Below are 23,393 nucleotides of genomic sequence, written 5' to 3' on the forward strand. Positions count from 1 at the left end.
GGACCAGGAAAAAGAAGAGAGATGGAGAACTGCTCTGAATGGAAACACTACCTCCTGGGGAGGCTCAGAAGATCTGGAAACTCACTGTCAGACTCAGAAGACTCCAGAAACTATAAACTTAAAAGGACCAGCCCTGAAGCTACAGAAATGGGCATCACTTGCTAGAGAAGAGACTCTCCCTGAGTTGTCTGCAATTTCACAGGAACTCCAGGGACACAGCTTTCCGAGTGGTCACCCATGCTGGGTGGGCTGTTATAAACTCACTGGTCCCCCAAACTACACTAGGTGGAAGAGTTATTTTGCTCTGTTGTGGGTACCCTATCTGGAGTGCAAAGGTGTTTGCTCTCATCTCAGGAAGTGCCACACAACAGAAAGGGAAGACAGTGATGAGAGAAGAAGCAAGGGGCAGGAGAGAAAAGGCAAAGGGGATTCCTCGAGTTTGGTTGGCTGCAACGCACACACCAAACCAAGTGCAATTGTAGGAAGTCCGATAAATTCTGTGCACTCAGAGTTGGTCACTCTGTTACTTTTGCCAAAAAAAAAATGTAACTGCTTTAAACCACAAAATATTTCAAATCCCTTACTGTGAGTTCATCATTTCTCATTTTGAAGGAGAGATGATTAGACACAGTAGAAATCACTTGAAAGCTGAGTCACATGGTACAAGATAACTCCCTGCAGTGGGCCAGGATGCAGACAGTCTTGCAAAGCCCTTCCAAACACATTTCAGTCCCTGCGAAGAGAGCATAGGCCAGTGGTTCTTCCAGTGTTTACTATGCAGTTGTTCTCACACACTCACTTCAGCATAGCAGGTCTGATACCCAGTTCTTCAAGCAATAAACATCAACATCTTTCCAGGCTCACTTTCAGATTCCCAGGATGCGCATCGTCTAGATTACTGCTTAAAACCATAATGTGAATTAACCGGTTTTCAAGGCAAAACATTTTCACATAGATCACATATTTCTGACTCTATGTAACCAGCATTGTCTCCATCTGTCAGCAACTGCAGAATGGTTGTCTACTCAGAGTGAGAGGAGTTACAGGAATCAAACACCCAGTACGACTGGGATGAGAAGGCTGATATGTTGTTGTTCTAGCTCAGACAGTCTTGCTCTGCATTGCCTAAATTTGGACCATTCAGTTGCATATATAGGTTTTCTGTTGCTCCCACTGGTATCCATATCTGTGGATAATGAGAGCTTCTGAAGAAGTCCTTCACAAGTAGGAGCTTAGAGCTGCTGAGGACTATGTCTTCAAAGCAAGAAACTGTCCTCTTGGCCATCAAATAATTCCTCAGTGGCTTTCCTCCTTTGTTTCAGTTCAAGGTTTCAAAAGTTCTGGCCACTTGGTTCCATTGTGTCTGGGCCTGGTGAGGCAGAGCATACAGTGAGAAAAGCTGAGTACTTCATGGGGGTCAGCATGGAGTGAAAAGAGATGGCACAGAGAGGGAGGGAGAGAGGGACTTTTATAACAACCCCCCCCTTCCAACCCTCTTAGCTAGGCATCCATCAATGGATTGGCTGGCTGATGAGATCTGAGACCTGATGCAACCACCCAAAGGTCCCAACTTTGAATACTGTTTTGTTGCCTTGAAGAGAATCAAGCGGTTAATACATGAGCCAGGACACTTAAGACACAGACAATAACAAACCAATGTTTAATGTTTTTCTAGTCAAATGAAACTGAGAGAATATACGAATTATATAAAGAAAAGTAAAGTGTATTTGTCTTATAGAATTCTGCAATTTTAAATATTGATTTTTTTTTATAAACCTAGGCCATTTACTCTGGAAACCTTGACCTGTACTAAGGATGGCTTATGCTCAGATTACCAACCATCTTGAAACAAGGGAATGCCTACCCAGTCCACCACTTTGCTAAGGATCAGTTGATACCCCCTGATAGAATGTATGTTTTCACTGACTAGGAATAAATAACATAAGTGTCCTTACAGTCTCCCAGGACATCAGAATGGTCATTGTGGATACTTAAAAGTTATCTATTCCTCTCTTTATCAGTGTCCTCCTTCTTCATCCCTGGGGTTTTAATAGCAGGCAAATACATATCCATTTATTTTATACCTTACACAAATACCTTCCTTGTATAAAGCCCCATTCAATGGTAAAGACAATTCACTTTCAATCCCTCTTTTCAACTAGAAAGTTGGCCCTTAATCAAATTAATTTATATGACTATATGTTGGCTTTCTTGATAAACAAAACAATTTATTTGTATAATTCCCTAGTGAATGTAAGTGCATGATGTTGTGAATAATTTTTCAGAAATAAAGTGCAATGTAAATACAAATAAAACAGACAGTATCATTAAAATAAAATTCAAAAACAACAGAAAATACATGGTAAAAAAAACTAGGGCTGTTACAACTCTAGACGGAGACTCTGATATAAAGAGATGTATCCTTAACAAGAAAACAGTGTGTGAAGAGTAACATTCTGACAGTGAGAGAGAGGAATTGGGTACTGTTTAATGTTGCTTCAGTGTCCTCAATAAAATATCACAAATCCTCAATGGATATCCCTGATCAGCAGGAATATAAACTGTATCAAGGAAATGAAAAACTCAGCCAGTATTACCCATGAATCTCTGAATCCTGTTACAACTTAGAGTGGTCTTGGCAATGCTAAGTCCCCTGGACACCTCAACACGATGCCAGCGGTTCATGAAGAACTGGTGACTTATGTCACACTCAGCCTTGAGACTGAAAGCCAAAGCAACAAAGGAAGGAAAGACCCTCAGGCTGGACATGGTGACACAGGCCTGTACATGTTCACATATAAGGTGAACTTGAGTAGCAAATCCTGAAGATCTCCTCAAATTACTAAAATTAGTATATTCATTGAACTTTTAGGACATATAATCAACCTACAAAAATTGGTTTGAGTCCCCGTGTACTAATAATGAAAAATATCAGTAGAAAATTAGGAGAACAAATATAATAAATAGCATTAGAAAGACCAAAGTACTTGGAAATAAAACATAAGAAGATGTGCTCTAAAAATTACAAGAAATTAAAAAAATTACAAGAAATTACTAAAAGAAACTAAAGACAACAGAAGGATAAAGGTGTCCCATGTTTGTGGATCTGAAAATTATTACCCCTTAGGTACCTTAAGCCATCAGCAGCAGATTCAGTGTAGTCTCTATACAAACCCCAAAAAGTATTTTAAGATGCTTAATATAAAATATTATCTGAATTATGTTCAAAATTCTCAAGTCATCATGAATAACTAAAACAATGTTTGAAAGAAAAAAGAACAACAACAAAACAACAAAAAAAATGGCTGAGTCGTACTTCTTAGCTTAAAACTTGCTGCAAAAAATAGTTATAAAAATATCTTGGCAAAAGACTACCACACAGACTGACAGATAAGATAAGGAGTCTAGAAACAAATACATCTATGGTCAATTAATTTTCTAAAATTAAGGAGGACAGCCTTTTCAACACATGATTCTAAAAACAAACAAACATATTTTTTAAAATTAAATTGAAATCTTATACCTTATTTTTAAAATTCAAAATGAAGACATAACTATAAGAGCTAAAATCATAAAACTCTTAGGGGTAAAAAGGAATAAAGAAAAAATTGCATGATATTGCATTAAATGACAGTTCACTGCATATGCCAAAAGGCATAAACAGCAAGAGAGAGTTCACAAAGACCAACTTCTGTGTGTAAGGTTCTATCAATAGAGTGAGAGGAGAATAGACAGAATGAGAGAGGACAATCAGAAGTTACATGTGTCATAAGGATTCATATACAGAACACATGAAGAACACTCATCATCAATGAGTCACAGAAGCAACCAAGTTCAGAAGCACGTAAGGGACTTTAATAAACATTTCTTTGTCGATACAGAAATGTCTCATAATGAGATAGAAAGACACCCAGCATCGCTAGCAGAAGAAACAACATGCATTAAAGCCATGATGACATGCCATGTAATACCCGATATAACAACTTTTAACAGCAACAACAACAAAATCTAAAAATAACAAGGGTGGGGATGTGGAAAAATTGAAAGACGGGCTGCCAGATGGTATGTTAAAATCACCATTTTCCATGGAAAAAAAGCATGGTGAATTCTAACAAAATTAAACACACACACAAGAAAAATAGCACACACAAATCCATTTCTAAATACAAATCCAATTAAAAGCTAGGGAGATGGAGAATGGCTCAGTGGGCAAGAAGTCTTGCTGCTTTCTTTGAGCATCAAAGTGCACCTCCCAGCACCTACATCAGATGGCTCCAGCTCCAGGGGATCCCATACACTCTTCTAGCCCCTGTGAGCACCCACATGCATATGCACACATACACACAGACACATAAACATAATTTTAATAAATAGTTATTCTTAACAAACTTGAGCTCAGTTCTTCTTAGTGTACATAATGCCATTATGTACAACTTACAACAGAGAGAAACATTCTAAAAGTGTTTGTCATAGAATGAATGGATATATAAAATGACCTGTGTATATGTGCACATGGAATGTGGTATACAGTGCTATAAGGAAATAAAAGCATATTGCAATGAACAATGTAGATGAACCTTGAAGAACAAGCTAAGTGAAATATGCCAGTCATAAACATAGAATTAGTATAGACTTCCATTTATATGAGGAGCCTAAAGTAACTGAATTCATAGAGGCAGAAAATGGGAAAAAGGTGTCCAGGGGCAGCAAAGAGTTGAAAATTAGAAATTATCATTTATTGGGTACAGAGTTCCTGATTAAAACAATGAAAAGTTTTCTGAGAGAATAGCAGTGACTGATGGTTAGTTCTGTTTGATTGCTTGTCAACTTGACAAGCTACGCTCATCGAAGAAGAGAGAACGTCAATTAAAATTGTGCCCAAACACCTGATAAACACCTTCAGCAAAGTGGCTATGTATAAAATTAATACAAATAAATCAGTAGCCTTCCTCTACACAAAAGAGAAACAAGCTGAGAAAGAAATTAGGGAAACGACACCCTTCATAGTAGTCCCAAATAATATAAAATACCTCGGTGTGACTTTAACCAAGCAAGTGAAAGATCTGTATGATAAGAACTTCAAGCCTCTGAAGAAAGAAATTGAAGAAGATCTCAGAAGATGGAAAGATCTCCCATGCTCATGGATTGGCAGGATTAATATAGTAAAAATGGCCATTTTACCAAAAGTGATCTGCAGATTCAATTCAATCCCCATCAAAATTCCAATCCAATTCTTCAGAGAGTTAGACAGAACAATTTGCAAATTCATCTGGAATAACAAAAAACCCAGGGTAGCTAAAACTATCCTCAACACTAAAAGGACTTCTGGGGGAATCACTATCCCTGAACTCAAGCAGTATTACAGAGCAATAGTGATAAAAACTGTATGGTATTGGTACAGAGATAGGCAGATAGACCAGTGGAATAGAATCAAAGACCCAGAAATGAACCCACACACCTATGGTCACTTGATTTTTGACAAAGGAGCCAAAACCATCCAATGGAAAAAAGGTAGCATTTTCAACAAATGGTGTTGGTTCAACTGGAGGTCAGCATGTAGAAGAATGCAGATTGATCCATTCTTATCACCCTGTACAAAGCTCAGGTCTAAGTGGATCAAGGACCTCCACATCAAACCAGATACACTCAAACTAATAGAAGAAAAAGTGGGGAAGAATCTTGAACACATGGGCACTGGAGAAAATTTCCTGAACCAAACACCAATGGTTTATGCTCTGAGATCAAGAATCGACAAATGGGATCTCATAAAGCTACAAAGCTTCTGTAAGGCAAAGGACACTGTTGTTAGGACAAAAGAGCAACCAACAGATTGGGAAAAGATCTTTACCAATCCAACAACTGATAGAAGGCTTATATCCAAAATATACAAAGAACTCAAGAAGTTAGACTGCAGGGAGACAAATAACCCTATTAAGAATGGGGTTCAGAGCTAAACAAAGAATTCACAACTGAGGAATGTCGAATATCTGAGAATCAACTAAAGAAATGTTCAACATCTTTAGTCATAAGGGAAATGCAAATCAAAACAACCCTGAGATTCCACCTCGCTCCAGTCAGAACGGCTAAGATTGAAAACTCTGGGGACAGCAGATGCTGGCGAGGATGTGGAGAAAGAGGAACACTCCTCCATTGTTGATGGGATTGCAGACTGGTACAACCATTCTGGAAATCAGTCTGGAGGTTCCTCAGAAAATTGGACATTGCACTACCTGAGGACCCAGCTATACCTCTCTTGGGCATATACCCAAAAGATGCCCCAACATACAACAAAGACACATGCTCCACTATGTTCATAGCAGTCTTATTTATAATAGCCAGGAGCTGGAAAGAACCCAGATGCCCTTCAACAAAGGAATGGATACAGAAAATGTGGTACATCTACACAATGGAATACTACTCAGCTATCAAAAACAATGACTTTATGAAATTCACAGGCAAATGGATGGAACTGGAAAATATCATCCTTAGTGAGGTAACCCAATCACAGTAAAACACACATGGTATGCACTCACTGATAAGTGGATATTAGCCCAAATGCTCAAATTACCCTAGATGCTCAGAACACATGAAACTCAAGAAAGATGACCAAAATGCGGATGCTTCACTCCTTCTTTAAAAAGGGAACAAGAATACCCTTAGGAGGGGATAGGGAGGCAAAGTTTAGAACAGAGGCTGAAGGAACACCCATTCAGAGCCTGCCCCACATGTGACCCATACATATACAGCCACCAAACTAGATAAGATGGATGAAGCAAAGAAGTGCTGGCTGATAGGAACTGGATGTAGATCTCTCCTGAGAGACACAGCCAGAATACAGCAAATACATAGGCGAATGCCAGCAGCAAACCATTGAACTGAGAACGGGACCCCCATTCAAGGAATCGGAGAAAGAACTGAAAGAGCTGAAGGGGTTTGAGACCCCATATAAACAACAATGCCAACCAACCAGAGTTTCCAGGGACTAAGCCACTACCCAAAAACTGACCTTGGGCTCCAACTACATAGGTAGCAATGAATAGCCTAGTAAGGGCACCAGTGGAAGGGGAAGCCCTTGGTCCTGCCAAGACTGAACCCCTAGTGAACAGGATTCTTGGAGGGAGGATGGGGAGGGGAATACCTATATCGAAGGGAAGGGGGTGGGGTTAGGGGAATGTTGGCCTGGAAACCGGGAAAGGGAATAAGATTTGAAATGTAAATAAGAATTTAATAAAGATGGAAAAAAATATTGTGCCCCATCAGATTGATCTGTAGGAAAATTTGTGGAGAATTTTCTAGATTAATGATTGGTATAGGAAGGTCCAGCCTACTGTGGATAGTACCACCTCCTGGGGAAGTGGTCCTGGGTTGTATAATAAAGTAGTCTGAGCAAGTAATGGGGAGCCAGCCAGTAAGCAGATTTCTTCTATAGTTCTTGCCTCTGTTCTCACTGGAGTTCCTGCCCTGACTTCCCTTAGTGATGGACTGTGATCCGGACACAAAAGCCAAACAAATCAGTTGGTTTTTTTTCATAGAGTTTTGCCATAGCAATAGAAAGCAGACTAGGCTTCAAAATGGCTACACAAATGGTGAATATATTTATGACACTGAATTACACATGTTTAGAAATTATAATTTTGTTTACACATATATTCAAAGAAAGAGGTAGAGAAAGAGAGATCTATTGTCCAATCATACAGAGGAAAGTGGATAAGAATCTACAGAGAAGGCTGTCAGGAGGTTCAAAAGTTCAAGACTTAGTAACACCCTGTCTCAAAATATAAATAAACAGGGCTGGAGAAGTGACTCCACAGGACAGAGCACTGGTAGTTAGGATGACCTAGATTTAGTTTCCAGCATCCTTGCAGTGGTTAACAACTGTAACTTCAGTTCCTGGGATATCTAAGATCCTTTTCTGGCCTTCGAGGGCACTCCATGAACATGGTGCATAGACATACATGCAGCCAAAATACTCATATTCATAAAATAAAAACAAATAAATCTTACAAAAATGCAAATGAATAAAAATCAAAAGGGCTAGGGACAGAGCTCAGTTGTAAAACGTTTGCCTAACAAGCGTGAGGATTGTTTTAGTTGTCTCATTGCTGTGTAACAAAGACACACAAAGGATGGAAAGATTGGCTTGAGCCTGCAGTTTGAAAGACACTGCCTATCAAGGAAAGATGTAACTGGAGGAGCAGGAGGCAACAGGCCACACCATGTCCACGATCAGGAAGCAGAGAACGATGCATCCCCATGCTCAGCACATTTCCCTTTTGCTTAGCCAGGACTTGACTCCATGGCTAGAGTGAGTCTTCTCTTTCAATTAATGTAATCTAGATAATCCTTCACAGACATGATGTCAGATTGAAAAAAAATGCCCCCTATAGCTCATAAATTTGCATGCTTAGTCCCCAGTTGATTGATCATTCTGGAAAGGTTATGGGGTGTGGCCTAGTTGGAGGAGTTGGCTTTGAAGTTTCAAAAGCCCACACACCAGGCTTACTGTCTCTCCTCCTCCTGCCTGCCTTTCTGTGTATCAGGATCCAAAGCTTTCAACTACTTCTCCAGGACCATGCCTGCCTGTATGTCATGATGGGAATGAATCAACCCTCTGAAAATGTAAGGAGGCCATCAATAAAATTCTTTTATAGGAGTTGCCTTGGTCATGGTGTCTTTTTATAGCAATACAACAGTAACCAAGGCAGACATGCCCAAAGGATTATTTCTATGGTAATTCTAAGCCCCAATGCAGTTGACCCTTGAGATAAAACATCGCAAGGTCCTGGACTGGATCTCCAATGATGCCGAAAAAGGGGAGTCTGAAGGTACAGTTCAGCAATAATGCCTTTGTTTAAAAAGTATGTTTATATTCTGTTTATCACGATGTGTATATGTATGTGTGTGTGAGAGAGAGACAGAGAAAGATATCTCTGTGTACATACACAAACACAAACTAGCTGATTTAACTAAACTATGAAACTCTCTAATGGGGCAAATTATTTTAAACTGAACAATATCAGAAAGTTGTGTCCTGGAAAGGTGGAAGACTGGGAGAGCTTGGTAGCAATTAGACATTTTAGGGTGAAAGAAATTCATTAGCTCGTTCTACTGGTGACATATAAAATTATCCAAGTTCATTTGACCAAACTGAAACTTTTATTATGTGTAATTACATCTGAAAGACAAAGAAAATCATCCTGGTCACAATCTCTCTTTCTCTCTCTAGCTGCAGCTCCCAATAGCCCCTTGCCTTTCTGCTTTCTGTCTCCATGGCTACAACATCCCTTGCCCATCTTTTGTTGATGGCTACATTCTTTCCTCAGCACTGTCAATACGTTCAATCAGGTTCCATTATCATTTCCCAGGTCTGATACCTACTCAGTCTTCTTATAGTGATTTGTCATGTCACCTTCCCGACTCTTACAAGGTTATGCAACTTCATTACATAATCGCTCCAAATCCTCCTTCCTATAATGACCACATTTGAAGGATTTTCTTCACTATATTCCAAATGCTAGACTCTGGTATTATTTCTAGTATTTGAGCACAATAGCCTAATTTGTCGTCAGATAGAATGATTAACTTGGACCACATGGCGATTCCATATGGCTTAAAAATAAAGGTTGAAAACTGAATAATTCCTAACTTTCTATGGTGGACGGTCATTTTTAAAAATATTGTAAAATGCAAAAATTTAATAAGCAAAAACAAATAATTAGGCAATTTAAAATTGAGTCTAAATAATAAGCAGAGCTAAAAATTAAGTCGAGCTAAATAGCAATAGCTGGTTTGGGCAATCTGTTGAAACAATGGAATGCAGACCATTTTAGCAGCTGATGATCACATGCATACTTGCACATGGTGACACAGTGCTCTGCTAGTGGTCAGCTTGCAAGCCTCAGTGTCTTATGTTTGTCTTTATTCTTCATATCCAGTAGAGTGTGTGAAGGTGTTCAGGAAATATGCCCAAGGAGGGCAGAGCCAAGAGGATTCCACCCTAGCCAAGAAAAATGTGAGTTCTAGGTCAGAAATGAGACCCTACCTCAAAGGAACAGAGAGTGAGAGAGGAGGTCACTTTGTGCCCTCTCTTTCAAAGCATGTTCAGTGGCATACATACCCATACATATATGTGCATATAGGCTTATAAACATACATGAATAAGTACTTAAATCTCTTGTGAAAAATACAGAGAGGAGAGAATGTGTGGGCTGATAGTAACCAGAATGTCCCAAAGGCACCTCTTACATAACTTCGGCTTGTGAGTATTTGATTTGCTAGGGGCAATATGAAGATCTCCTGGGGGGAGCGACCTACAAATGTGACAGACCTGTGTTCAGAATTCAGCTTCTCTCCTTCTGGACACTTGATGCGCACATAGGTCCTTTAACCTCTCCCAGCTCCAGTTGTTCATCTGCTAAAGGGGACTGCTGCCATTAGGCATTCACTCCCATGAACATCCAACAGCCAACAAAATCAACCGAAAGATCTGCCCTCCTAGAGCTGCATTTGAGAGAGAGGAAATGGCAAATTAAGTGCATAAATTATAGGCTGTATTCGAAAATGAGGTTTCAGATACCTACTCAGTCTTCTTATAGTGATTTGTCTGAGTGAACACATAACAAATCAAACCAAAGGTCTTCGAGCAGTCATTGATGCTAGGATAAAATCTCTTTAACAATGAGCAGTTTAGAGAAATTACCTACACAGATTTAAAAGCATGATCATTGTTAGTTAAATAGGCAGACTAGAACAGTAGAATGCATAGACTAACAGAGCAACATATGGATGAGGGGGAGAACTAGACAGACAGACAGACAGACAGACAGACAGACAGACCTAGCAATATTGACATAAGAGGCATTCCCAGGAGCCTTGCAGCAATATCTACTAGGAGAATGAATCCCTCTTGCCCTTGCACTTGTCGTTAGCTTGTGGGTGAGAGATATTTATCCCTCTTCTTTACTGAGCCATGTGCATCCTGGTAAAATCCTCTCCATCGTTCAAGGAGACTCAGAGGAACTGGCCTTTGCTGAAATCGGTACCACACAAAAGCCACACCAGACACACTTTCCAGCAGCTCCAAGAAAGCTGTCTGGAAGTCAGCAGATGTGAGGTTTGTTTCAATGAAACCAAGGGTACATCCTTCATCATTGCCCTTTCCAAAGCACTGAGAGTGGAGCAAGCACAGAAAGCTACTGAAGAGTTATTGGTGGTCTTCCGGGTGTGATCACAGCATCAAAGCACTGGAGAGAAAGAAACATCTTTGTCTTTGATTTTGCAGTGATGTCTGGGATTCACTTGAACAAACATCAGCCAGGAGGGACTTCTGTTTTTATGAAAAGCTGGGGATTTTTACAAAAGAGTCTTGGCAACATATTTATGGTTTGGGGAGCTCAAGTGTTGGGGCATAGAAGTTTACTTGGTTTCCCTCTACTACGTGCTGGGAAGTTTTCACGACAGAAAGTTAATGGTGTAGCCTGCACATTTATTATCAAAATAGAAAAGGCTTACATAAAAGTCCACACATAGAAGTGCACACATAGACTTGTTCTTGGAGCATTTTTCTAGCTTTTGGGACTAATTCTGTTGGTCAGCAGAAAGCCATTCCATTAAATGCTTTATGGTACTTAAAGAGCAGTTTGGCTCCATTTAATTATTAATTGGCTGCCTTAAATTAACTGCTACCTAAGCCTGGAGAAATGAGAGTTAGGGCAAGACTGTAGGAGAAGGTGACAGTGAGTGGCTCCAAGTGAGGCCAGCAATTTATGGTGAACAAGAATAACCCACCCTTCAAGGAGGACGTAGAACAGAGTTCTCTAAAACAGCCTGCCAGCCACTGTCTAGGGCCTGAGGCTGTTTAAACTTCTAACCAGATGTTCCTAAACAATGTGTGTTTATGATATAGAGGAAAATTTAAATAACCAACACTAAACCTTACATGGCTTCAACATTCTTTCACTACACAGTTACTCAGGGCCTCTTCTGCACCATACATAAGGGATACGTGCTAGTAAACAATGCAGTGTTCTGATGTGCAGTGCAGTCCATCCAGGGGGACATTCACAGTAAGGTGGCTGCACAGCACCTGTGGACATTCATAGACCATCATGGCAGTGTGATAAGCACTGCTTCATATGATGTCCCAGTCACAGTTCATTTAGTCCCACAGACATTATCAACTGCCTTCTTAGTGAATAAAAAAGCCACAGGGAGGTCAAGTGACTCATCCAGGGCATGCCGAGAGTCACTTGTGAACCCATGAACCAGGAACCATAGAACTTCAACTCCTAACCTCTCTACTGCCCTGTCACTCAAAGCAAGGAACAGATGCCATGCTCAGAGAGGGCCCTCTGAGTGCTGAGCTGCTCTTGGCCCTGGAGTAAAGCCCAGGGAAAAGCCAAGTCCTGTTTTCAGGAGTGTTCTTGGGGGATAGTCAAAGATTTAAAGATACATCAGAGGGTTATGGAAGGTAAAAAGCAGTGAAGGGGACAGGAAGTGACACAGAGCTCTCAGATAAGGGAAGATCCCAGCAGAAACTAGAATGCAACATTGAGGGGCATGTGGGAGAATATTCCAGAAAGAGGCTGCAGCATTCAGCCTTGAGGTGGTAAAGTTTGGGGTAAGTCAAAGGTCACTACAAGAAGACCCTGAAGACAGAGGGATGAGAAGAGGTAGTGGGACCTGAATTCAGAAAGTTGCAGCATTCAGGTGACATTCAGCATGGCAGGTAAATGTAGAAGCTGTGAGTTCTACCTTGAGTTCATGAGGAGCCCCAAGGGTTACAAGTAAAAAAGAGAGAGGTTATGGAATTCTTTTTAAAAGTGCATTTTGCTTTGGGGAGCAAGAGAGGAAGCAGGGACAACTTTTGGCAAGACAAGATCTTCTAACAATTTAGCTACTCACAATAGTGGCTTGGACCCAGAGATAACCCTGGCAGAGGATGACAAGTGGTCTTTCTGATTGCACTCTGAAAGAAGACTGATAGGACTTTGGCAAATTGGATGCGGATATGAGAGACAGAGAGCCCTGGGGTATACACTCATGTGCACAGCAGAGGTTTTAACTAAGGGGGAGAAGGCTGCAGAGCTCTACTTCAGAACTTCAAACAAAGGACCTGGGAGAATGCAGGAGACAGGATGTATTGGGCACATCATTCATTAAGTGCACATCTGAGTGAGATCTAAGGACAAGGTGGAAGTGAGGATCGTGGCAGATAACTAGGACTGTCCAATGAGCAAGAGTAAAAAGTAGTGTCCATACCCATGCCCGATGGGACTTCATGGCTGTTCAGACAGTCCGGACTACCTGGCAGCCTTGAAAGCAGCACCAGGGGATAAACAAGTCAGAAAGGCAAAGGTGTGCCAGCCATCTAGTATAGCCAGTACAGAGAAAGGCACGTCTTTCACTTGTAGACTCCTGGCATTCCCAGTGACCATCTACAGATGAGGCTCCCAGGGCCCCATTTTCACCATTGCTCAGAGAATGAGCAAGCTGGTAGGCAGAGAGGATTCTTCTTCTTGAGTACCCCAGGCAGAACATTATGCCTGATGGGGAAAAACAGATGGTGGAGCAGCCGCACCAAGCCGCCCCCTTCATGGCTCAGCTGTTTGGGTTGTAAAATTATTGATGGAGCTGAGCAAGTGGAGTCTGGGGAGCAGCAACTCAGTTTAGTGATGTCTCAAGAACTTGTTTAGGCATGATCATGGTTCTGAGAAGAAAATTTAGACCACCCTTTCCCCCGGCTCTCTATGCCTTTGCTATTCAGTCAGCCCAGCCATTGGACCTGCTGTTCCAGAAAAGACCATGACCTCTGGAAGAGCTGGGAAAGTGCAATCAAGAATAACACTTAGAGAAGCCATCCAGTGATTGGTATGCAAGAAATAGTCAATAAAAACTAACTGTACATAGCATTACACAATTCTGCATCCACAGAGCAAGATATGCATCTCAGCACACAGGGGTGTCAACAAATACTTGCTTTGTGTAACTTGACTGGATCATCACCACCATCCTCAGTTAGCATTCAGTTCTTTGTGACATGGCTGGTAGACACTGGAGGTTCTTGGGCAGAGTAGAGTAAAAAGTTGAACACTGAGGACACACGTCAAACACCACTTTTGGGCAGATAATCAAAGACCACTTTTTGAAGCAGATATTTATCTTAATCAAGTTAGAGTAGTAAAACAAAGGTTTGAGGACAGATGGGCTCCTCTGAAGTCCCTCAGATGAAGCAACAATGTGAAAGCCAGGCATGGTAGAGTTGTCTGTAAGAGGTGGATCCTTGGGGCTTTGGTGGTCAGCTAGCCTAGATGAATTTGTGAACTTAAGGTTTAGTGAGAGACACTGTCTCAAAAAACTGAGGTGGAAAGTGACTGAGGAAGATATTCAGTGTTGACCTCTGGCCTCCATATTCATGCACAAACATGTATACATGGACACACACACATGCATACACACATGCACATGCACACACACACATGCACACACACACATGCACATGCACACACATGCATACATGTCCACACACAAGCATATATACATGCACACACAAATTCAAAACGGAAAGGGAAGTAGTAAAACTTGACTTAGAAAGGATCCAAATGCAGAAAGAAGTCCAACTGGACTTGGAGTCACTTAGCAAAAACCCCACATTGTGAAAGAGGAGAATGTTTACTGACTGTCTCATTGGAAGGATTTGTGTTACTCATGGTTCCAGGAGGCCTCAGTCCATCATGGCCAGAAAAGCATGGTGCCATCTATGGTGGTGAGGGTTTGTAATGGAGCCAGCAGGATCAATGTGGGTATAATCTTCAAAGACCCACTCTTAGTGACCTAGTCTACCACCCAGGTTCTACCTTCTGAAGCCCTCCATACCCTTCAAAACACCACCACAAACTAGGGACCAAGCACTCAAAATGTGAACTCTCAAAGTGACTCCTGTGAGAGCCATTCTAGTTTCGAAGTATACTGAGGAGTAGCTACAATGTAAGGGAAAAGGCTGCAAATCGTAACAGCCCAAGGGCAGAACTCCACAGTTGAATTTAAGTACATAGCTCTGTCATTGTACAGGACCAGCATGAAAATCCTGTGGGTGAGTCACAAGTCAGAAGATTGTCTCTGTCTTCCCTGTCCTTCTCTCTTCTGGATCTCTACCTATCTTCCTCTCAGAGCACAGGGTCTGCTAGTTGATCCTACAGACACATGGTGTGCAGCTGATGGACTCCAGAGACAACACACCACAAGACTTTTTGCAAATCTTTATTTCTCTGTGCCTCACATTTCTTCATCCGCGGGATGGCAGGAGAGGTAATGAGAGCCTCATGGGTCAGCTTTTGATGGCAAAACAGATTAGTACTACAGAATTCTTAGACTCCTTGTTTTACAATAAGTGACCAACACAACAGCATTGCCACTGCTGGGTGAACACCTAAGATTATTAGCACATTTTTCTTTTTTAATATTTGCCACTTTCATACATTTGTATTTATATGATGAATTTTGCTTGTTTCACAGCCCTCTTCACACAATTGAATGAATCCATTCAGATCAAGACAAGGGAGAACAAAACATTAGGAAGGCTTTGAGATGAATTCCTTCAACCCTGATCCATAAAGAAGGGAGTTAAGTGAAGAGTGGTATGTGGGTTTGGGGAGTGATCACTTGTTTCTAGGCTAGACACGGTGGCTGAGTATTTGAGAGGAAATGGAGAGTGGAGTTTCAGTAGTACAGGGAGCCTGTAGTTAATGAGGAATTGTCATGATCCATTTCGGAGAATTCTAGGGGGCAGGAACTGAACCACTGCAATGCTGGTTCCAGGAAAGCATCTAAGGATGTGTTAGGGGGAAGTTCTCTTGCAAAGGAAGCAGAGCTGCCTAGTACTGACTCTTCCACCCCCAAAGCAGGAGAGCCCATTTCAGCTATCCATTGGATTAGCCTTGACTCAGTGATGGCGAAGACTACAGCTACATTGTGTTTCAAGGGGGAGTCTGCATCTTCCTTTCTGCACATGTTTCTGGTTCTTCCTCAAGGGAGAAGAGAATTTCTGCCTTTCCATATTTCATGATCTCTATGTCATTCAGTCCCAGGGTGGGAAAGTTGCACAACTGGCATTTGCTAGCTCCACCGTTCCAGAAGTTACTCTACTACAAAGTAAACTTCCTTCCTTCTGCTTTGTGTGGTTGACCCTTTAGGACTGGCCCCAGCAATATCTTCTTCTGCTTGTTTTCTGTACATTCTGGAAATGGATGAAGAGTTTACCATTTCCCTTTGCTCCTGGGACTGTATGTGTCCAGTCTCATGGAAGAAGTGATAGTCACTTCCAAGCCTATCTTCAGTTCTGCTTGCATCCACGTGTCACCAAGCCACTTTTCTATATAAGCACGACTTGGTGACCAAGTCCTCTCAACCTTTCTACTTCCTTGCCACTATATCAGGGCTCTTCCTTACTCTACACAGGATCCATTGGTGTGGAGCCATACAGGAAAGGGTGGTGGGGATTTAGATACTCAGTTCCATGCTCCCTAATTACATACTTTTGCCAAACAACAGAGGATTCCACCAACTTTATAGATGGGAAAATAGGAACCCTGAAGACATAGAGCTATGACCAGAGATCAAAGATCAAGTGGAGTATCAGGTGTCTGTTTCCAGTGTTCAAATTTTAAATTTCCTTATTAGTTTATCCACTGATTAATCCACAATCATTACTCTCTACTTTGATAACCAAGCAACAAATCTCTATATATTTACTGATAAATGTATAACTTTACAGAAGATTTATTTCAGTTTTAATTGTGTGTGTAGGGAGACATCATGTGCACATGTGCATGCAGGAGCCTACAGAATTCAGAAGGCATTGGCTCCCCTATAGCTGAGGAGCATTCTAATGTTGGTGTTCCTCAACATCATGTGGTTGGAACTAAACATACTCTTAACCACTAATCCAATCTCTTCAACCCCTACATTTTTCATATGTCTTTATATATGTGTGTGGCCAAATAAAATGTAAGATTGAAAAGACATTGCTAGCATACAAAATGTACAATAAAATCACAGAGTCTCCTGTCCAGCATGTTCATGCTCAAAGAAATTTGGCCAAATCAAATGGTGCTATCTTCTATGTAGACTTACTAGATTTAAGAGTTGGTTTCCTGCTTCCTAATTTACAATAGACCCTCTCAAGACACCATCTTGCCTCCTACCTTGCCTCTTCAGATTCAGCCAAGCTACCTGGGGAACATGTAGCCAAGCAGCTACAGAGCACAGATTTTGGGGGTTATCTGCCCTGAACCTTAGCCTGGCAGCCAACTTCTGAGCTATGTTCTCATAAGAGCCAATTCCACATCCAGGGCAGCACCTAACCTTTGAAGACAGGATCACATAATAGAGTTGTAAACTCTGCCAGCAGCTTGGATCTGTGAGACATGACATGGAAGCATAAAGTACTCAGGGTATGCCCAAAAGATGAGACCACTGAACATGGACCTGACCAGACACAGATAATAGTGGATCAGGGACCTGGGAGGAAGCAGGCACTAAATGAGATGTTGAATAATGGGTGCAATAATGGCAACTGGTCGACCAGGTGCTCTGGGGTCATATTTTTCTCAATTAATGAATTAATGTTTGTATCACAAGGATGGTGTGTATATTGTGGTGGCTGAGTAAGCAGGACAGAGCTCTGCCCCTGTTACTTCTGCAAAGATAATTCTTATCTTCTCTGTGGGGTGCCAGAGGCTGGAGGAGGGTGCAGATGGAGGCGGCTACAGCTACAATGAGGAGAAAGAACAGCAGCATTGGAGACAAAACCTGAAGTTGAATCTCAACTGTGTTTAATGCAAGCCACAGTCCTTGGGGTAAGTCAACTCTGGGTCACAGCTTCTATTATTACAAGGGATAGCTTCCAGGATCTCTTGCATGTATACAGCTTATTGCATGCTCAGATCCATTATATCAAATAGCATAATGTGCATAACATGTTCACACTTTCCCATGTATTTAAATCACCTCCAGGTGACTTTCAATATCTAATACAATGTAAATTATATGTAAATAACTGTTAGAATGCATTGTGAATACTGAGAACACTGTCTATACATATTCAGGACCAACAAATCTTTTCAAATATTTTGGTCAGGATTTGGTTAAATGCATAGCTCCAGAATTCTAGGACCTGAAGGAGCAACTTTACATTGGACCAACTTACAAGCTGCACATTTCAGTACTTGATTAGCTTCTACTATTTGTTCCTGCCACCTTCCACCTACATTATGTTGCCACCCATCCTTGTCCTTCCTGCATTTCCCTGAAGGATTGGCCTGATGTCATTTGCTATCTTTCCATAGTCTCTTTCCTCTACCTGAAATAGTTCCCTCTCCTTTACTCTGGCCAATGCTATTTCCATATCTCACCTGAAATGCTGCTTCTTCCAAGAAGTTATCTGGACCACTCCCTGCCTACACCAAGATTCAGCCAAGCTACCTGGGGGACATGTAGCCAAGCAGCTACAGAGCACATATTTTTGGGGTTATCTGCCCTGAACCTGGACAGTCATTGCTTCATGTATTCTTGGAAAAGTGTTGTCAGATATCTTTGTCTCCTGGTCTGTAAAGCAATATTAGATGCACACCGAGGGGCCGATGTGAAGGCAGGAACTTCACTTCCAGGAACCATAGGGAAACTAAAGAAATCATATGCAGCCAAATGCATTATAAGCTATTAAACACCACAAAAACAGAGTGGTTCCTCCCATCATCTGTGAGGTGCAGAGGGACTCTCAGTCCTCTGAATGTGTCAAGAGGAAGAGAAGAAAAAGGACACAGGCAAAGATGTGGAGGAGTGGCAGGGAAAGGCAGTTGAGCATAGTGGAGTGTCAAAGGAACAGCATGGTCCCCACCCCTACTTCTGCATGGAGAGGAAATATTGGAACATCTTCTACCTCTGAGGACTGACTTCCTCAAGAAGTTTCCATTCATTTCTTCAGTTTATTCATTCATTTGATATTGATTAGTTTCTGACTAGTGGTCTTTGTTGAAAACTAATTGAGTATACTTCAAAATATAAGGAATGTAGGAATGATTAAAACAGACTAAGGTGCAGCTGCTGTGGAACTCTCCTAAGTCAATCTATTCCTATAGTCAACCATGTCCAGGAGGACAATGCTACACGAAAGGGTGAGGAGGGATGATAGAAAGAGCTGCTTTATAGAAGGGATGAGAAGGGCTCTCTGCATGTGGTCCATTTAAAGAGAGGTAAATAGTATAGGCTATAAAGAAATCTAAGAGGTCAGGTGTCAAAGCCCTTGGGTGGGAGCCTGCATGCTCTATTTAGGCAATTAAGGAGAATGAGGAAGAGAGTGTCATCATGTGGCAGGTACTTGATAATGTGGATCATGCCATCCACATGGTGGTATAATAGAAAGAAGATCAGCATTTGATGCAGCTTTTCAAGGCCACTAGATGCCTTGTAGAGATGAACACTAGAGAGAAGCTGGAAGAATGAGACTGAGGAGGACATTGCTCTGATCAGGGGAGGCTTCGATGGCACCTGGGACCAGAGTAGTAGAAAAGGTAAATATCTCTTCAATGGGGCTTTTTCTTCTCTTCATAAGGGCCTTAGCTTTGTATCAGAAATCATAGTCGGAACCATTGGGGACCTTGACTGTCAGATGGCATGAGCAATCTCATCTAGACAGTAAGATTTCTTCCGGGGCCCCAGGTCACATCTTTCCACCTGCTTCCTCCTTAGTGGTCCTTGTCATTCTCCCTTCGGCCTGGGTGGCTTTGAAGAAACAGAGCCACAGAGAACTGCTGCACGTTGAGAGTTTGAGGGTAAAATTAAGAACAATTTGCTTTTCATTTATAATTCATGCATTCTACACCACCTACTTCCCAAAAGGATTTGAGACAGCTTACAATAATAGTCATCTACAAGCCATCTGCACAGCCACTAACAAACATGTTTTCAGAGAACCCATAATGGCACAAGGAAATGCTCAGAACATAACTTTCAATGAAAAAGGCAGGATACAATGCTTTATTTACTATAATATTGTTACATAATACAGAGATAGATGGGGAGAAAAAAGGCAGAAAAAAGAGAACAGGAAGGAGGAGGGGGAAGGACACGGTAGAGGAAGGAGGGAGAGGAAGTGGGTCAGGAGGAAGGAAAGAGACACCCATGGTATTTCCCTTTTTAACATTAAAGATTTGACCTCACCGCTTGCACAAGGATTCCCCAAAATAGTTTGTAGATTTTTTTCTTTTTAAGAATAAAACCATGTGAACAATATACATGTAATTTTGAGTGTAGATTCTGCACATGAGAGAAATCTCACATTTGTCTTCCTGAGTCTGGTTTATTTCACTTAAAATAATGATCAGATTGCATCCACTTTCCTGTGAATAGCATATTTTCATTTTACTGTATGACTGCCTAGAATCCATGTCCGTGGTTCCTTTATTTCTTCATTGTTGATGGACATCTCAGCTCATTCCATTCCACGGCTGTCATAAAGAGCACAACAATAAAAATGGCTGCACAGCTATCTCTGTGGTGTGCTAACTTACAGGCCTTTGCTATTTACCCAGGAGTGGGACAGCTGGGTCATAGAAATGAGATGATTTCCAATGGTACTCAAATTTCTTTGGTATGAATAGTAACACATTTAAATGAGGTGAGTAATATTTAATTGGCTGACATATGTTGTGGGAATTCCTCCAGACTTTCAGGTCCTTTCTCCATAGCCTCTGCCCTGCTTTGAACACAGGAATCATCCTGCTTCTCTACTTCTGAGTTTCTTCGGATCAATATGGATTTCAGCTTTTGAAAAAATTAGAAGACAGTAAGGGACATGTTGCTCTCCTACTTCACAGCCTCCTGCTCTGCCTGGGCTCTGCCGCCTTCACTGCATGAAGCCTGAATCAGGAGCTGTCCTCCAGCTTTTGTAATTCTTCTGTTTGCCTGGCTAGTCCATGTGGTCTGTCACTTCTTCTCCCCTTTCCCCAACATGTAACACTTTAGCACAATGGTTCTCAACCTGTGGGCCACGGCCCCTTGTGGAGTTAAATGATCCCTTCCCAGGGGTCACATAACAGATATTTACATTACAGTTCATAACAGTAGCGACATTACAGTTATGAAGTAGCAATAGAGTAATTGTATGGTTTAAGGTTCACAACAGCATGAGGAGCTGTATTAAAGGGTTGCAGCATTAGGAAGGTTCAGAACCACTGCTTTAGCACATCTTGCAAGGTTCATTTGCAGTCATGATCATCTGGGCAGAGAGGCTTGCTAAACTCTAGGTTCCTATACTGTCTTGCTGAACATAATCACCCTGCCGTGTAATGCAAACAGAAGCCTCAGATGGCCTCAAACTCTTGATCTTCCAGGGCTCTCCACATCCCAAGTTATGGGACTGCAGGCATGTGACAGTACATTGGTGTCCTCCTAATTTTTAATTTTGCATCTCTTGGTAGGTCTCTGCTAATCCCACTTCCTCCTCATTTGGGGGAAGCGTGGCTCTGATAGTCTCTTTCTACATTCTAAGAACAACTGCTTTAGAATCTGCAGATGAGAGAGGTCATAATGTATTTGTCTCTCTGTGTCTATTTTACTAACAGTACTGCCCTAGACTCCCACCCATGCAGTCACATACAATAAAATTTTGTTCTTTTTATACCTAGATAGTATCCCATGGTACATAGATATGATGTCTTCTCCATTTGCCTACTACAAACTAAAGATATTGAAGCTCTCCCCACAAGAAAGTGATGAATGCTCACGGCAATGGGTATTCTAAGCACTCTGGGTGATCATTACATAGGCATGTATGTGTTGTTCGTTTGGGGTAATATTGAGAATTTAACCCAGGACTGTGGGTATGCTGGGAAAGCACCCTACTACCAAGCTATATCTTCAAATCCATGTACATATATTGGATTATCACATTGTGCTTAAACATGTATATATATATATATATATAATTGTTAAATGTCAATTAAAAATTTACATTAAACACAGAATTTATCTTTGGCGATTCCATCCTTGGAATCTGCAAAAGCCAGAGATCATGATTCAAGAGCATCAACAAGCTTCCTGGTGATGCTTATGCACGCCACTGTCCCAAAGGTCACACTGAGAGCAGATGTGCTTTTTTTTTTTTCACTGTAACTGTCAAGCATGTTCTCCATGCTCTGAAAGCTCCCTAGATAATCTCTGATGAAGGTGGCTCAACAGAAGCTCCTGCAGTAGTCAAGATACATTTTCTCATGTGGCAGCCACAGCCAGAAACGTGGCCCATGACACTGAGGAAGTGACTCATTCTTATTGAATTTGGTTTTTGTTTTGTTTTCCGAAAATCTGTTTAAATTTTTGATGGTCTCTCACATATATTGTATGTTCTGGGTGCTCTCACCTCTACCTTCTCCTACTTTCCGTCCATTCCTATAAATACCCTTTCTCCTTATGGTCCCTTTCTCACACCCTTATTTTGTTTTGTTACTGACTTGGTTTAACCAGGCCATCTATGTGGTCATGGGGTGGACCTATCCATTAGACCTCCAGTGTATACACAGCTAAAGACAATGATTGCCTTCACACAACTTCCACTAAGAATTCCAATAATTCTTCAGTGAGGAGGCACAGGCCTCCAGGAGCCCCTACCTGATCCATGACTATTGACATGCCTAGTTTCACACAAGCCTAATGCAGACAACTCAGCTGCTATGAGCTCATGATTACAATGTCTACGCTATACCTAGAGGATAGCATTCCACAGCGCTTCTTTCTCACATCCATCCCTTATTTATTTCCATACCCTACTCTATGATGCTTCCTGAGCCTCTTAGGGATGATATAAAAGTTCTGTTTAGGATTGAATGCTAACTGGTCACTCACTTATCCTCAGAATCTTAAGTAACTACGAGTCTCTGAACTCACTGTATAGAAAGAGAAGCTACTTTGATCAAAGCTGAGAGTAGCATTGTCTATCAATATAAGCATAAATATTTAGAAGATGCTTTGATGACATATCAAGTTATCAAAACAGTAGTAAGTTCCCTACTAGGGCCTATGACCTCCATAGTGATGGGTTTGGTTAAACAAATTTTCATATTTACAGTTCTAGGCATGGATCCACTCCACTGCAGTAGTCCTCCAAACCAAAGAGAGATCAGTTTGTTACCCCCATAACAATCATGCCACCATTGCACCAGTGGGCACATCTAGTTTGGCAAGTTGGTACCTAACACTCAAGGTCCAAATCCAGGTGAAACATTGGTGAGTTTTCTTTTCCAGTAGCCTGCATAGCACCTGCTGGCCCTATACACACTAGCTGTCAGGGACAGGGCTTCCTCCTGAGTTCTAGGTTGATTCCTCTGTGTCCTGCAACTAAG

Source organism: Rattus rattus, chromosome 2 (genome assembly GCF_011064425.1).
Source record: "Rattus rattus isolate New Zealand chromosome 2, Rrattus_CSIRO_v1, whole genome shotgun sequence".
NCBI classification, from domain to species: domain Eukaryota; kingdom Metazoa; phylum Chordata; class Mammalia; order Rodentia; family Muridae; genus Rattus; species Rattus rattus.